This window comes from Desmodus rotundus, chromosome 2, assembly GCF_022682495.2.
Source record: "Desmodus rotundus isolate HL8 chromosome 2, HLdesRot8A.1, whole genome shotgun sequence".
NCBI classification, from domain to species: Eukaryota; Metazoa; Chordata; class Mammalia; order Chiroptera; family Phyllostomidae; genus Desmodus; species Desmodus rotundus.
The window spans coordinates 146,813,281-146,831,695 of NC_071388.1; the positions used below are offsets into that span (position 1 = coordinate 146,813,281).

The 18,415-nt window shown below is 40.7% G+C and overlaps 1 protein-coding gene across 3 annotated transcripts in view; it reads right to left on the reverse strand.

Annotated features, from left to right (window-relative positions):
- The window catches only part of ACVR1 (activin A receptor type 1), a 133,339-nt gene that overhangs the window by 80,325 nt on the left and 34,599 nt on the right, over positions 1-18,415 (reverse strand). The window contains exon 2 of one of the 3 annotated variants that reach the window (XM_053918687.1): positions 3,562-3,746. The exons of 1 other annotated variant lie outside the window; for it this stretch is intronic. The gene's annotated coding sequence lies outside the window, so the exon portion shown is untranslated. Of the gene's footprint in view, positions 1-3,444; positions 3,747-18,415 lie in introns of those variants that run through there. One more of the 3 variants, XM_024579821.3, reaches the window with a different exon arrangement.

The window sequence follows — 18,415 nt, forward strand, 5'->3', positions numbered from 1 at the left end:
TTTTAACCCTGTTTAATAATTAAGAGTCACAGGGTAAGCAATTAACTAACACCATCCTCTCCTCCTCCTCCCTCAAATATGCATGTATGCAAAATAAAATCAGTCTCTTAATTCCATACCTATTATTCATTACTTCCTCTTGAAACTAATTCAACCTCATGCCACCTTAAATGGGCATAAAAATATCTCAAAATGTTCCAAGGATGGTAGCCAAAACTAACAACTATGCTAATATATTAATGCAGCCTAGTGCCAGAAAAGTTCCTTCCAGGCATCCAGAGATGAAAATTTGACATAAACGACACCTCGGCAGCAGCCCAAAGCTAAGCATCAACTGCCTTGGAAAATAAAAACTCACATCCTTAATGATCATATTCCAATGTCAACAGTCATGACTTTTGTTTTTTCCCTAATGTGAGAGGTCTCCCCCACATCCCCCTTTAAATTATAGGCTAACCCATCATTTGAGTACTGGTTATTATAATGTTTCAGCCACATAAAGAACACTAAGCAGTCATTACGTAGACTGAGGTTCTGATCAAAAGGAAAAATTCTGCTTAAAAGGGAAAATATCCACAACATATGAAGTAGAAGGAAAAAACAAGTCATAAAACAAATGTCTAGTGATGTTCCATCCATTTTTTAAAATATATTTTATTGTTATTACAGTTATCCCAATATTTCCCCGTGCCGCCCCTCTGTTCAGTGCACCCCTTCCCTCCAATAATCCCCCCTTTGTTCATGTCCATGAGTAGCACATATAAGTTCTTTGGCTTCTCCATTTCCTACACTGTTCTTAACATCCCCTTGTCTATTTTGTACCAACCAATTATGCTTAACCCCTGCACCCTTTCCTCTACACCCTCCCTTACCCTTCCCAGCTGATAACTGTCCTTGTGATCTCCATACCTATGATTCTCTTCCTGTTCTGGTTGTTTGCTTAGTTTGTTTTTTAGAATCAGTTGTTGATAGTTGTGAATTTGTTGCCATTTTAATGTTCATAGTTTTGATCTTCTTTTTCTTAAATAAGTCCTTTTAACATTTCATATAATAAGGGCTTGGTGATGATGAAGCCCTTTAGCTTTACTTTGTCTGGGAAGCACGTTATCATCCTTGCATTCTAAATGACAGCTTTGCTGGGTAGAGTAATCTAGGTTGTAGGTCCTCGCTTTTCATCACTTGGAATACTTCTTGCCAGTCCCTTTTAGCCTGCAAGGTTTCTTTTGAGAAATCAGCTGATAGTCTAATGGAACTCCTTTGAAGGTAACACTCTCCTTTTCTCTTGCTGCTTTTAAAATTCTCTCTTTATCTAACCTTTGGCATTTTAATTATGATTTGTCTTGGAGTGGTCCTCTTTGAGTCCAACTTGTTTGGGACTCTCTGTACTTCCTGGACTTGTATGTCTATTTCCTTCATCAAATTAGGGAAGTTTTCTTTCATTATTTTTTCAAGTAAGTTTTCAATTTCTTGCTCCTCTTCTCCTCCTTCTGGCATCCCTATGATTCAGATGTTGGTAAGTCTGGAGATGCCCCAGAGGCTCCTTATACCATCCTTGTTTTTTTTTGATTCCTTTTCCTTCTTGCTGTTCTGGTTGGATGCTTATGTCTTCCTTATGTTCCAAATCATTGAGTTAAATCTCAGCCTCATCCCTTCCACTGTTGGTTCCCTGTAGATTTTTCTATATTTCACTGAATGTAAACTTCATTTCTTCCTGGATCTTTTTTATGCTGTTGCCATATTCTATGAGTTCTTTGAGCATCCTGATTACCAGTGTTTTGAACACTGCATCTGACAGGTTGGTTATCTCTGTTTTTAGTTCTTTTTCTGGGGTTTTGTTCTGCTCTTTCATTTGGGCCATATTTCTTTGTCTCCTCAATTTTGCAGCCTCCCTGTGTTTGTTTCTGTGTCTTAGGTAGAGCTGCTTCGACTCCCTGTATTAGTTGCATGACCTACTGTAGAAAAGTACCTGTTACTGTGTGGGGTGAAGCCTTAGGTAATCGCCGGGGCGGGGCCCCCCGCTTCACCCCACTTCACCACTTTGTGGTTCTTTGTGCAGGGAGGGCTTGGAGAGGGAACAATGCCACTGCCTGGCTTCTAGAGGTTTGCCCAGCACTTGCCCTATTTCTAATCACTTCACTTACTTCCCAAATGCAACTGGTGCCCTCCAGCTGTTGCCCAGGTGTTGCGTCCCAGAGGGAGTGGGTCTGCATAAGTTCTAAGGTCCCACAGGCCCTTTAAGCAGAGTATCCTAAAAATCTGATAGTTTCTTCCGCCGCCCCATCCCCCACTGATTTTTTATAGTCAAAAGTTATGGGGACTTATCTTCCTGGTGCTGGTACCCTGGGCCGTGTGGTTTAGCCTGTGGCTGGGATCCCTCGCTTCCGAGGTCCCCATCCCAACTTTCATCTACAACATGTGAATGTGGGCTGCCAGCTCCGTCACCTCCCCACACCACACCACATCTCCATGCATTTCCACACCTCCTACCCATCTGGATGAATGTGGCTTCTTTAAATCCTTGGTTGTCAGACTTCCATACCACTAATTTTCTGACGGTTCTGGGTGTTACTTGTTTTGAGGTCTAGTTGTAATTTTTTCTGTAGTTGTTCAAGCAGGTGAAGCGTGTTTACCTACACCTCCATCTTGACCAGAATTCTCCATCAATTTTTAAACATAATTAATATGCACATTTCATTTGTAGAGGAAAAAATTTATATGTGAAAAAGTATGTGTTCAAAATTATTAGCTATGGGTGAAAGACAGAGAGGAAGGGAAAAATTATATACACACACATACACACACACTTTACTCCATAGGAAGCATAGTATGAAAATATAGTTTGGGAAAAGGTAAAAGCAAAGAAACAGTAAAAACTCAGTGGGTGCCAATGGTTGAGGTGGGAAATAACAAACAGGTGGGGCATGGAGGATTTTTAAGGCAGTGAAACGACTCTGTACAATACTATAAAAGTGAATATATATCATTATACATTTGTCCAAACCCATAGAGCCAACACCAAGAGCAAACCCTCATGTGAACTACGGGCTTTGGGTGATGATGTGTCAGTGCAGGTTCGCCTGCTGTAAAAAATGCACCATTCCGGCAGGAACCTGAACGGTGGGAGAGGCTGTGCATGTATGGGGATGGGCTACATGAGAGCGCTCTGCACTTTCTGGTCAATTTTGCTGTGAATCCAAACACAAAGTCTATTTAAAAGAGGGAAAAAAGGAGTAGCCCTGTAGGGTGAAACGGATGGCAAAAGCATTTTATATGTAGGGAAATGTTGGTAGTTCTTGAACAACTTAGTCAAAGTTACAGAATAACTGTGCGGCTCCACTGAAAAAGCCTACCTTCACGGCAATGCATAAACTAAGGCTGAGTCCTAACGTTCTGATACTGGATTCATATAAACCAACAAAACGACCATTGTGGCTAAGAAATTACCGTGTAGATTTGATCTCTGCCAAAGAACATGAAAAGAGGAGATTTGCTGAAATGGCTCTACTGCTGGTTCCAGCAGTGCTGCTCTGAGAGCTCCTGGGGGAAAGCTGACTCAGCTACCTTAGAGCTGGCTCCGGGTCATATCCTCCAGAAGTCCTTCAAGCAGAGCGCTCTTGTTCAGAGCTTCACTCATTAGTTCACCAGAGACGTGGGGAGGAAGAGGTGCCCCTGGAATCTCCTGGAATAATGAGAAGTTCTCCAGTAGCTCCCCCTCTAGCAGTGCGATGCTCACGAGTGGCTCAGGGCTGCAGAGGGAAAGAAAGGAGAACCTTCTGAGCAAAAGCAAATTCTGCAGTTGTGAATGTACTGGCTAAAGGAAGTGCATACTTGACAAGCCTTTCAGTTGGGTCCACAAAGCTAAAGCTGATTTATTATTAGAGCAAGTATAGAAAGGGTTGAAACACACTGACATGCAGTATGTTGAGGTCATAGATCCATACTGGTCTTTAAATTATTTTTCCAAATGACACAAAACCCAGTAAGACCTGCAGTTGGTAAATTTCAAGATCAAGTTTCTTTCAATCTCATACATCATTTACTCTAGTCTACTACGAAAACAAAACAAAACAAAAAACCCAATGGCTTTGCATATGGTCATTGTTATACGTAGTTGGTTTAAAAATGTCAAGTTCAAGCAGTGTACATTGTAGAGTGTAAGTCTTCCAGACACCTGGCCGCTCTACAGACACTCCACTTACCAGAGTAACTAGTTTCTTGTGCATCCGCCCACAAACAATCTGATTTTGGTCTGCATCCAAGCACCACTCTCAGTTGTGGATGGTTCTATGAGTTCAAAGGCTCACAAAACAATGATGGAAAAGGAGCACACAGTGGAAGGGAATGGGGCTCTAGATAACTAACAAAAAAACGAAAAGCCACCCAAGCTCCCTTTTCCTTTAGGAAAACTTTTAAAATGTCAACATTGCCAAAGGAAGAGGAAATTTTTATTAGAACCAAACTTTTCCATTCAAATGGTTAAGTGATACATAACACATTGAAAAACTCCTTTCGGAAAACAGCACCCTTTTTTTTTTTTAACTTCAAGGAACATTTTGCCAAGAAAACTTTCACGTAAATACATCTAAGCAGAAAACAAACCCAAAATACAGCATTCCTCAATAATTATTTGGAAGGAAAATCACATCAACCTTGAAATTCAAGGAAGTGCTTTGCAAATAATGTCAAACCTGTCCTCACTTTGGTTTAAATTGAGGCTCACAATCAATTTGATTGTAAAATTGTAAGACCCAAAAAAGACACACTAAAATTAAGACACACATAAATATCAAACAAATAATATTTGCTTGACCTCCCTTGCTCCGTAGGAAGGTCAAGCAAAAATGTGACATGTTCAGCAATCATTTAGTGAAGTTAAAGAGTAAAATTGCATTTCTAGAACGGACATCCTTAAAAACAAATTCATCAACTAAGCAGCATTCACAAACCTTGAGTTTCAGAACAAACTGTTGAAATCCTGGTATTTTCCGAGATGCTGGGGCCAGGGAAATTTGGCAGATTCAAACTGAAGTTGGTTTCCTCTCTGCCAAAGACTGACTGTATTTTAGGAGGGGACCAGGGCTAATCTGTCCTGACTAGAGCCAACCATGTCTTTAATTTATAAGTACGTACTGTTTAGGGGCAGCTTTACATAAGCAAGAAAATGAGAAACTACTGTTGCATAGTTTTCTGATTCTCTTAAAAAAAAAATAAAAACAAAAACAGAAATCGCCTTGGCTGGTGTGGCTCAGTATATTGCGTGCCGGCCTGCAAACCAAAAGGTTGCTGGTTCGATTCCCAGTCAGGGCACATGCCTGGATTGTGGGCCAGGTCCCCAGTTGGAGGCATGTGAGAGGCAACCAATTGATGTTTCTCTTCGCACATCGATGTTTCTCTCCCTCTCATTCTCCCTCTTTCTAAAAATAAATTAAAAATAAAAACAGGGGTGGCTTTTTTTAAAAAAATGACAAAGGTGCTTCTCCTTCCCTTGTTCACCGCATAGAATTCCTTTTCATCCTTCAAAACAATGTCCAGGTTCTCCTGCCTCTGTTCAGCCTTCTCTAATGAGTCTTCTATTTTCCATATCTTCCCATTCTAAGTCCTCTGGTATTTATATCCTATATGACTCAACCTGACACTTAATCCTCTACCTTGAACTGGGTTTATCTCAAAACCAATTTAAACTAGACTAGGATCATATGTTCTCCTTTTTCTGTTATACCCTTTCTTCACAGAACCTAGCCCCTAGCATATAAGTGCCATTCAAGAGCTACTGAATAAAAATCACAATCTGTTTTCGAATTCGTCAAGCTCTCAACCCATAAACTTAAGTCAGAATGGTGGTCTCCTACAAGGAAGAATTCAGGCCGGTAAAATGGGAACTCAGGTTGAGAGGAAACTCCGGACAGTTAACTCTCCAAGCGTTCTGGTCAGAACCAAGCTCCCCACAAATGCCCTTGATGCCAATAAGGTAGTGTGAAGCACTTATGTTCAAAGCCCCAAGTATGACTTTAAACATAATTTTTAAAGGAAACATATGCACCAATTAAAATCAGTGCTATAAAATAAGTAGCTACATAGCAAACTCCAGCAACTTGTCACAAAACTCACTGAGCCGAGTCTTTTCTAAAACCTGAACCAATTCACTTGTTTGGCTATGGAGGTTTAATTACTGGCAGCTAATCATGCCTCATGCCATGTGCAAATCTGACCATAAAGGTCAGAGGCACATTCCTGTGAAGTGGTGGAGGGAGAGTGTGAGGAACGGGAAAGAGAGAAATCCAGAAAAATCCATCTCCAATTACAGGCTTAACACAGTACTGCCTTTTTCTTTAATTCAATTGAAAAGACCATGTGTAATATCTTAAAAGTCATTGTAATATGATGCAACCTGACTGGTAAGCAAGCATAAGAGGTACTCAAAGTCAAACAAGTTCTTGGCAGTCAACACAGCAGCTAAGCAACAGGAAAAAAATTCAGAGCAAGTTTTTTCAACTTGTTAGCTATGACTGTCCCCTTGGCTTCTAGAAATTGTGGCCTCCAAATACTCCAAATCCTTGGCCGTTCAAGACATGGTCCCTTGCATGGCGATGGACGTTAACTAGACTCATTGTGGTGATCGTCTCACAACATGCACAAATGTCGAATCATCACGCTGTACACCTGAAACTAACATAATGTCATGTGTTAATTATATCTCAATTAAAAACAAAACCATACCTTCCCTGCCTATCCACCCAAACCCCATAACCCAAATATATGCTGGTGTATCTTGCTGTAGAATTACTGTTAACTGAAACTACTCTAAGTAGCAGCACATGCTAGCAAGCACATGGACTTAGGAAACAGCCAAACTCTGTCTTCCAACCTCCTAATTGTGAGCTTACGCAAATCATTTCACCTCCGTGTTTCAGCTGCCTTTCCCATGAAACACAATAAACACCTCCCACCTGTGTGTTACCAATAATGCCAGCTATCGCTTGTTTCATCTGACAATCCTAACAACGCAAAATTGAGAGGAGGGTGTCATTATTCCCACTTGAAAGATAAGAAAACAATTAGAAAGGCAATACTGTCCAAGACCATACTTTTTAAATAAGTGGCAAAACTGAGAATTCAAGTTTTGCTGACTTTCAAATCTGTGTTCTTAATTACCAGTAAGCTAATTTCCATCTTGACTGTTTGCAAGAATTGAACCGAGTGCTCATAGCAGATATTCCTAGTTCCCGTCCCTGTTTTCTGCCCCCTAGAGAATAATAAAAGTGCTGAAACAGTGTGGCAGAAAAGCATAAAAGCACACCAATCTCAAACAATAACACAAATCACCTGCATGATTCTACAAATGTCCTCTTGTTCCGGCTCTGAAATAATATTGCCACAACAAAGCATATAAGATGCTGAGTGCCCTTGAAGAATAATCTACTCCAAGCACTTGAACACAGGGACAAGACAGGTTTTATCTACTAGTAATTCTACAGAAAGGCACTGGGGATATCAGCTGGTTTCCAAAATTCCCAATATCCCAGTGGGAAAGAAAGTCATATGCCCAGACAACTGATAAACTCAGGCGACACCAGGCGCACGAAGAACAGGGAGGACCACCTAAAGCTGAGAAAAGATAACTGCTGATTGAATCAGGAAGGTCAGAGGAGCACCCAGATATAGCAGATCCTCTTCTCTGGGTGTTCCTGAATCATAAATACAATGTAACAGTCATTAATCTTTAGGGCATGGGAATGAGAAGTGAGAATTCCCAGGACTTTCTCTGGCATTCCTCAAATTATAAATTATTCTTAAAATACTTCCAAACGTTCTTTACTCATTATTACGGATATCTAAAAATAATTGTTAAATACAAAAATCTTAACAGAATTTACAAAGAATTGTAGCCTGTAACAAATATTCAAATGCTGGGAAATGCCATGAACACTACTGGGTAGTAGTCCTACAGCGGGCCAAGTCCAGCCCACAGTCTGTTTGGTAAATAAAAGTTTTATTGGAACACAGCCCCACTTGTTCATTTCACGTATAGTCTATAGCTGCTTTCACACTAAAACAGCAGAGCCGATAGTGCTGACGGAGTCCATATGGCTCGCAAAGCCTAAAATATTTACTATCTGTCCTTTAGAGAAAAAGTGTGTTGACCCCTGCAATAGCCTGAATTTGGATCCACTAGCAAGGCTAAGAGCACTACACAGAATCACACGTTGAAATTGTCGTTTTAAAGACTTATTTTGCTTCAGAAACATATTTCTTAGAACACTATTCATACACAGGATTTGCGTACTCTATGGTATGCATATAAACTTATATTTATTTTATTTGCAGGATGACTCACCAGCAGAAGCAGACAGGGCCACAAACACACATTTGTAACATAGCAACATCTACCAGCAATCGTGGCCGATTCTCTCCTCTGTGTTCCTGTGCTGTGCTGGCTCTGGGAAATGTCAGTCCTACCCTTCAACTCCCCAGGATAGCTTTCGACTTGACAACAGTGAATTCCTTGGATCTACTAAAGTCTCTATGTACAATATTTTTTTCCCATTTACCTGATTTCTTAACTGATTTTTTTTCAGTCTTTGGAAACTTTCCAAGAAATCCTGGGAAGGAGTTCTACCACAGAAACACTATTTTCTCAGGTGTATATTTAAATACTGAGTAGGGATCAAAATCACTAAACTTTTAAAGAAGGGAGGGGAAAGACTTGCGGAGAGGCAGGCAGAAGGAAGAACAAAGTCGCCAGGATACTTTAAGGAAAAGACTAAGGTCTCTCAAAGCCTGGCGAGGAGACCAGCCCAAGTGCAGATGGGGTGACAATGAGACTTCCTAATGCTTTGGCCCTAGGGACAGATTTAAGGCCCAAGTATCAGAGCACCTTTCTCCTCCAGAATTTATATTATAATTTGGCTGAGATAAGAGGCATTCATTGTGGATTATGATAGAAGGGAATGTGAGGAAGCACAACACTCACACTGTATTTCTGAAGATAACCTGCTTATAATGTAAAATCTCAAACACCCTCGTCTGAAGTGGTTAGGTGACTCACCAAAATCTATTTATCTGTCCAGCCAAAGACTTACACATTTGTGCCAGAAAGAGAAGTACAAGAATCGAGGAAAAGAACTCAAGGGAACAAAGGCAATGAGATTCTGTGGCACCAGGAGGGTTCCAGGCTTGAAGCAAAAAGTCCTGGATTGAATCCCAGCACTGCCAATCACTAGACACGTAATCTGGGGCCGCTGCCTGAGCCACAGTCTCTCACTGGCCAGACAGGCTCCGAGACTTCCTCGCAAGAGTTCACAGGTGACACTCAGGGTCCAGCAGAAGTAATGCCCACCTGAGTGTGGCTGGGAAGGCGCGTGACTGTCTCGCACGAGATGGTCAGCAATTTGAACATTTCACCTACAAAGTCATATGCTGTTCTGGAGTGTGACACTGTTATGTTACAGAATTACATGCTTATGAGTTTGTAATAAAAGATTTTGTCATAAAAAAAGGGGCTTTATTTGTATCGGACCCTGTACATCACATACAGTGGGCGCTAATAAGTGGGAGCTATTATTAAAAACTCAACAGTTAACAAGCAATGATGAAGACTGAGACTCACAAGAGTTGAATTATGAGGTTGAATCATAGAGAGGCCAAAATTTGACCATTTTGACTCATAAAAAGTCATTTTAAAATAAATATTATATAGGTCTGTACAGGGAAATCTGAAAGAGAGCATGAAAGACTAATACCCCATACTCACTGCCCCACTGGTGGCAGCTTAGAAGAAATCCAGACACCAGATGGGAAGGCTACAGATTAAAATAGAATGCCCCTTTGTCAACTCCCACTAGACAGGAGGTGTGACTTCAGAGAAAAGATTCTACAAAAGACAGAGAGGAAGACAAAGAAACACACATGTCACTCCTAGGTATCACACATAACTCACTCATTCTCCCTTCCTTCTCCATTCATGCCCTCTCCTTTTTTTTTTTTTTTTTCCTTATTTCTTTCTCTACACAATGCCCAATGGTGTCTTGTGTTAACCAGTGTGGGAGGGAAATCACCTTTCTGGTCAGCTGATGTTCCCAATTGCACAGTAGACTTTGTGGAGAGTCGGTAGCTCAATAAAGAAATGCAGGGGATCTTTCGCATTTCCCTCTTATTCTTCTATCTTTCCTTCATACCACAAGTGCTAATTTTCCAAATCCTGTGCATCCTCACCCAGTTCGTGGGTCTGTGGCTTTTCTATGGAGTCAATTCCTGGATGAGTTCTGAGTTTCAAGACACCCCATTAACCCAAACCCATGTGGCTCTATTCAAGCTGCATCTAAATCTCAAAAAGGTTCTGAGTGAGGAATTAGTGCACCTTGCACAGAGAGGGCTGGAGAATACGCACAGATAAGAAAAGAGGAGCATTATTTCTTCCATCCTCCCAACCCACTACTCCCAAGACAGAACCAGACCTCCCTGGTAATTAGATGGCCTTTCTCAGCCTGTTGGGTCCAGCTTTTATGTGTGTAAATCCCACTCCTGCAGCACTCCCCACAACGGTGAGACCTTGTGTTTTATCTTGTCTCTCAGTCATGCGGTAATCCTTGATGATTATCCTCACACATAATGCCATGAAGGCTTTCATCATCCATCTAATGATCTCAAAGCACTTTTGTTAAGAGTTCACAGGGATGCCACCCACCTGAGCCAGAACCAGATGTTCTGGTTTTTCAAAAGGATGTTGGTATTTTGTTACTCTTCACCTTTACTCTGGGGTTCCTGTGTCTATATACCCCCTCTTGACAAATTTTAGCAAAGCTTCAATGGGAAGCTTCTTGAAAGTAGGGACTCTGTGTATCCAACACCCTGCTGTATCCCCAACGCCGGCTCTAGCATCACGCCAGAATTAGCTAGATATTTGTGGAGTGAAGGAAGCTTAAAATTACAGAGAAGCCAAACACATTAACAATTTCAAGCTCAAACGTGATAAAGAAAACTTCTCTGTCAGTAAATGGCTAAGTTTCTACCCTAGACTTCCATTCAAAACGGTGCAAAAAGTACCAAATACTCTTATTTGAGTGGAACAGGTTAACCCAAGAAACATAAAAAACATATCAAGAATTATAGAAAAAGTACCATTTCATAAAGGCAGTCTTTACCTTAGAATGGCAATACATTTTCTTAGTACATTTATTAACTAAACAACTACTCCAAATTTACGTTAAGTTGTTCAAAACTGTACGTACAGAAATTTCCAGAAACATTGAAGGGGGCTGCTACAAAAGAGGGGAGTACCAAAATAAATGAACAGAGAACGAAAGCTTTTAAAAGCTTTTAAAACCAGTCCTCCAATGCCCTCTTGCAAATATTTATGTCAGTTACCTACCTAAGTAAAACTTTCACCAGATCACTCTCCCTAATTAAGGTCCAACCAGTATAAGCCGAATAAAAGGCAATCAACATTCTTCTTCTAATTGTTTGGGTTAAATGTATCATCTGAGGAAAGCATAAAGACACTCCCTGGCTCGGAAGGAAACAAACGGCTTGCCCCCCATGCAGACAGAACAAGGTAACAAATAAAAATGACCCAGTAAAGTAAAAAAAAAAAAGTAAACAATATATTGTATGGCTTCGGTTTCTTCTTGTTATTGTGTGTCTGTGTTTACACTACATTTGTAATTATATCAGACAAGTGATGCATTTTATAAAAAGTAGTTGCCAATCCTGTAATGAGTCATCTGGAAAATTAACCTGCAAGCTTCTTGAAGAGGAGAATAGCCTCTTATTTATCTTTTTAGTTTTGTAATAACATCCCTTTCATAGTAGATAGTCAACAAATATTTGTTGACTGATGAACAGTGATATTGATTTAAAATAAGATTAAAGTCAAGAATCTGGGTGACTCTGGGTCTACCACTGAGTGAGCAGCCTTAAGCACTAGAGTTCTTCACACTCTTCCCCATCATCTCGTAGGGCCCCCTGCAGGGATTCATCAAGGTACAATGGAGAAAACACTGAACTAATGAGTTAGACACACCCCTTTACTCTAGCTCTGTGCCTGGGAAGTTTCTTACCCTCTCTGGCATCCATTTTTCCTAACTATTAAGTTGAGAATGGTGATCCAAGTTGCTAAGCTTCCCTCCAGCTCAAAGAGTCTCTGTTCAGACATTTCTTTTACAATTGCTAGCAGGATTCCTCAAGAATTATGCTAACAGGAAAGGCTACCTCTTCAACTGAAGACAATTTTCCAATCTACTCCTCTACTGAGACAGCACTCAGCCCATTACTAAGAAAAAAAAAGTAAAACTAACATTTCTCATTTTATTTACCAATTTAGTTATTAACTCACAGAAGTTTGCTTTTAATTTTATTTGCCTACCAATGATTTGTTTGCCAACTGAAAGATAACTGAGAAAACATTAAAAAAAAATCGAAGAATAATAGTGGAGTCTATCAAGAACAGCCTCTCATGGGGCAAGAGAATGCATACAGTTCCAAAAAAAAAAAGGGATCTAGATTAACAAAACTGAAGTGAGCATGCCCACCTCACCCACCACCCCAAACCTGCTTATCTTCCTTTACGTTCTAGCTCATGCCATGGAACCACCGATGACCAAACCAAAAACTGACACACTCACCTTCCAAACGCCACCCATGCCTTTGCCCCAGCCCTTACTGTTTCCCAGCAGCACTCCACCTGCCTCTCCCGCGCTCCTCTCTAAGTACCTGCCAACAGGGAAGTCAACGTCCACTGAGCTCCCTGCCCTGGTTTAGCTGTCAACGGCTCTCCTTAGCATGTGCAAATTTCCTGACCTCCATGACCTGGCCCATGACCTCTCCAACCTCATCCAGGCATCACCCCACAGGTACCCAGACCTTAATCTCACCTTACAGCTCCCTGAGCTGTAAGTCTTTCCGCCTCCTGCCTCTGCACTTGCTTGCCTGAAATGCCTCTTTCCATCTGACAAATTGCTACGTTTCAGGATCAACTCAAGAATCACCTCCTGATGGAAGCCTTCCCCCCAAACCCCCATATTCACACCGTCTGAGTTACACACAGCCTCATCTGTCGTTCCAAAACTGAATTATCACAGCACCTAAAAAGTACATTTCATTTTTTTTATTTCACTGCCTGGTGAGTCTGTGGATTCCTCAAAATAGTATTTTTTCATCTCTGAAACATCAGGGATGGTCTTGTAAACATAAGGTCCTTGATAAGTGTTGACGGTTGAATGGTGAACCCTGATAACAAATTCAAAGCATGAGAGAACCCACCACAGGAAATACGAACAATACAAATGATGCTAATGGAAAAAAGGAGGCAGGCCAACCAGAGTCCATTTTTAGTGTTGTGATGGCTTTCAATGAAAAGCAAAAAAATCTCTGCCAAATCCTAAATTATAACAGAGAACTAAAGTGTTTCTTACAAAAAGATAATGAGTAAACTAAGTATATACATTAAACCATCGTTTCCCAATGACTTTCATATAAAACAAGGAAGTACTCCCTACCCTGATACTGTAGTACGTAATCCTTTTCTAAATTATATTCAGATAACGCTCAAATACCATGCTAACACTGTAGTATTACTGGAAATTAAGATATTGTCAGTAAAATATAAGAAGGGAGATGCCTCATCTTATAAGAAAAATGTTAATTTTTTTTCCCAGAAAATTATCCCCGAGATTGTCACTTGGCACCAGGCCCCATTACAATTCCCGAGGCTCAGCTCTAACTCACTGGCCTCCTTCCAGATGTCGTCAGTCAAGGTGCCGGGACCAGAGTGGGAAAGAGATAAGTTCTTCTCACGACAATGCTGTCTTCTTAATGGTCCTTCCCCACCCCACCAGCCATTTTCCCAACCCCAGCCTTTTTACACCACACAGGGAACAGCACAAATGTATAAATTTCCATATAATATAATTCAACTTAATTTAATAAGTATAAAGAAAGTAACAGAAAGGAGGCAATGGCCAACATTAAATGCTAAGAAGGAGGAAGATCCAAGGAATAAACTCTCCTGTTATTAGCACTCACTGGCTGGGATCACTCGGTTTACACATGAAATTGCTTAATGCATGAGTCATTTCAAATCATGACTGTACGGATTCACTTAATGTGTTCAAGCAAAACTGCAATAGAATGACCTAGAAGTCTTGAGATGCGGATGATTCTCCAATCAAAATGATGGGGGTGGCAGATACATTTTAGAAAAATCAAAAACACGAGTATGTTTAGAAAATTTTTGAAGTCCTGCTGTTTTCAATAATACAAATGGGCAGAAGAAAGTGAGATTGGAGTTTATCAAAATTGGACTTTTTTTAATGGTTGAGAGTTTACCGTTCTGGAGGGCTCTATGACAGGTAAGCAACAGGGTACCCATTGCAGGGTTGGTCCAAGAACTTGGTTTCTGTCCCATTCAGATCACAGGATGATGGGGAGCCCACCCTTTGACTTCTCCTTCAGCGACTTTTAGCTTTAACATCAGTCTTACCTGCTGATGGTTCTAACAGATAGTGATAACAGTGTACAACTCTGGGTTTACTAAAAGCCACTAAATTGGACACTATAAAAGGGTATCTGGGTATATAAATTAACTCAGTAACCCTATTATTTTAAAAAATAGTCCGAAAGCTCTTTCACCTTTTTCTGTACAACTTAGACCTTGAGTGCATATCGTGTTGTGCCTATTAGTTATACACCGACATCCTGTCTCCCGATTCCCTTTTGTGGAAACAGCCAAAGGCTTGCAATTGCACGGGTTGGGAACCAAACCTACGTCTGTCACTTTCCAGGCTGTGGGATCTTGAGCACCTTCCTTGCCTGAACCCCAGGACCCAGCTCCCAAACAGGCAAACACCACCTACCTATCAGAGGGGGAGACTGAGAATCTGCAAATCACTACCACGCTCAACTGAGGGTGACATGGCAGAAAATTAAAATGGAGCGGGCTCTAAGAAAGGAAACATCAAGTGTGGGGAGAAAATAAAAGGGAAGATGCAAAAGCAGGAAGGGTACAGCAGGTGAAGGTCAGGACTGAAGCCAGCCTACCTAGAATCAGGGCAAAGCTCTGCAGAACCCTTCTTGGTTCCGGTGAAGCTTTGGGGTGGGAGTGACACGGAGTGGGAAGGTGGGGCTGGGCCTGCTCCCAGAAGCACGTGCTAATATCCAGACTACACTATCTATCACATTTAAACCTCTGGATTCGTTACTCAAGTAATGTGTGTGAGTAACCACAAAGTAGAGGCATTTTCTATATTTTTAATCTCAAGTGTCATTAAACACTCAGTCCACTAATGGAATCATAGCCTCTTGATTTGAGTTGCTATTAATTAGAACACATAGTTTTGCACCAAGATTCATTTTTTATCAATTAATTCTATACAATAAAACATGCCTAAAGTTGATTGTTAGCAGTCTTTTCATCACAAGCCTCAAGGTTCCACACCTGTGATTAATTTGCATCAGCACGAGTGAAACATCAGCTTTCCCATCATTTGTGACAGTGCAACTTGTAGGAAGCAACTCACCTGACAATTAATACGAACAATCTATATTTACCATCAATAACCCAAATTCCCAAGTGGGCCAGAATTTAAAGTGAAATTCAATCTTCCTCGCGGTTTAAATAACACCATTCTCACTGAAAACGTGTTCTATTTATCCAAGCAACAATTAGAGAGAAAAGGAAACCTTTAAATACATATAATGTGTGTGTATATACCCGTGTATGTACACACACATATATGTACAAATATAAACATTTGAAATTTATGCCACACATATCTAGCCTCAAAAAGCAATTCATTCAACAAGCACCAAAATGACCAGCAAGTTACCAGCCCCGCCCTCCCCCAGGTGGAGGCCACAGCCAGCTACATTCTCTCACTCAAAGCCCCTCGAGAGACCGATGGGCTAACAAACTAGTCTTCCTCAGCCGCACATCAAAGCTCCTGGAGACTGCTCTCCTCCAGTGGAGCTGGACAGTGGGCGGAGTATCACTGAGATGGGATTCTTTCCGTAAGACGGGATGATGAAAGTGCGTCGTGAGTATAAAAAGGAAATAAAAACATCAGCAAGTGCCTGTGCTTACCATTCACACTGTCAACAACTCTGAGAAACATTCCACTGAGTTTCAGGTCACCAAACTCCATCCATTTCATAAATACTTGACTCCCTGATTCTGCTTTTTAATTTTACAAATCCCAGAGGGAAATGATAATGTTCTATAAGTTTAAGAATAGCTTATTTTCTAAAATTGGCAGGAAGGAAAAGGCTAGCTTCTGTTAGTTCTATTTTGAATGCATTAAGTATTGGAGGAGAAAATTCTCCAATAATAACCTTTTTTTTCCAAACATTTTAGTTGGTTCATGTGCAGCACATTTGTTGGTTCTACCAGAGCATTGCTGCGCAGTCAGGTTTATTTTCAGACCACAAGTTCTGGCTTACATTCAACTGCGTCCCCTAGAACTTATAACCTAACTTAGAGTGGTTAACTCAACCGAGAGGTTTCCCTCCACAGTTTTCCACTTTGGACATATGAAGAGTAGGTCAGATACCTGTCTAGAAGTTATTTTATTTTATTTTACATAAACTTCCTTAGCACACACACCCAAATGCTTTAACTTCTACCTCAGAGTCAGTCGACACCTAATGCCTTTGGCTAAGACAAGATCCAACATGTGAGGTAATTTAGGGGAAAATAGGCAAATTAATATGAATATTCCACAGAAACAGGGGCATGCCAGGTTTGGGACAAGCTTCCATAACTTCCATATGTGAGTATGTTCTCTCTCCAGAGGGAAAGGAGTGGTTCCCAAGTACAAGGTTTATTGTACATCGAACAGCAAGAATGGTAGAGAAAGTCTCTTACACACATGCTCACTGCCCTTTCTCACATACTGCATGAACTCATGGGTACATTACATACACAAATATATGTAACTCATACTTATGAATATATATATATTCAATCCACATATACTAAAATTGCAGCCACAACCCTTGGCGAAGACCCTAATTTTTTAAGAACTTCTCCAATCTGAGGTGTCCCCAGTCCTTACTGCCTTCCTGCCCTGCACTGTGGTTAAAACCCAGGACAGAGGCCAGACTGAGCCAGAATTCAGGCCTTGCCATTTGCTAACTCTATGGCCTTAGATGCATAACTTAACATGCCTCCATTTCTTTCATCTGCAAAATTAAGATTTAATAAAAAGTGCCTATCTCCCAGAGTAATTATAAGGATTAAGTGAGTGAATGAATATATGTGAAGCACCCAGAACAGAACCTGATATATAACCACCTTTAAAGGGTAAGCCATTACTATTATTGATAGTTATTATTAGAACCATAATCTTGACTTTTGTGATATTCATTTCCTTCCTTTTCTTAATAGTTCTTACATTGTAACAACTAAAAAATATAGTCACTCTGGAAGACATAATAGAAGGCAAAGGAGCATACAGTGCTGAATTGGATCTGAAGTGTCTCAAACGTCTTTACCTCAAAACGAATAGTAAATCACTTGCGATAGTCACACTGGACTGCAATCTAGCTCTGCCCTACAGTAGGAATGAAAGCCAATGATAAAAGCAAGGGTCCCTCAACCCGTAAACTTTATTGATAAAGGGTAATTTTCACACTGATAACAAGCATACAGATTCCATCCCCCAAGGGTTCTCTAAAGTGAAGAGAACACCGAACACAAGCCAACCAGCAAACACCACCTTTAATTCAATATGCTCTATCTAGTCTTTATCCATATGGATGCATATGTGAACGTCTATCAAGAATACTATGGAGTGGGTAAATGCAGATGACTGTAATTGAACAATAAAATAATTTTTTAAAAAGAATACTACGGTACAATTTGCATTATAAAACCCAAACAGGAAAACCCAAGTGTCACATCTAGAACTCACCCAAGTCCTTCACACACACAAAATTGACAGTGATGCCCTGAGGTTTAGAAAAAGACAAGCTGGCACAGTAGTGCAAGCCTGACATGTTGAAGGCCATTCAATATCTGAGAGTAATCACTGAGGAATCATATTTCTGCAGAACGATCTCTCTAGTTTGCCATCTAAATAAAAATTATACTGCATACTTTAAAAAAAATGACGAACATAAAGGCTTTATCTAAAAGGACACAGCTTCCCTCTGGATCTTACTTTGTCATCTTTAGTCACGAGAGAGAAGACACCACACTTGAGACACTGTGGCCACTAGCCACACAGTGTGGCCTGGCAGTGGCTTGGGCGGGAGAGGTCTGCAGCTAGGATCCTGGAGACTGCTCACAACCCACATGGAGTTTCCAAAAAGGAAACACAGGTTGCATTTCAAGTCATGACTTACTGCTCTTCCTTAGTCTTGTATCCAACGTCTTCACTTTGGGCTCAAAGCCCTCCCTTTCCGGAGGGAGATCAGGAAAAGC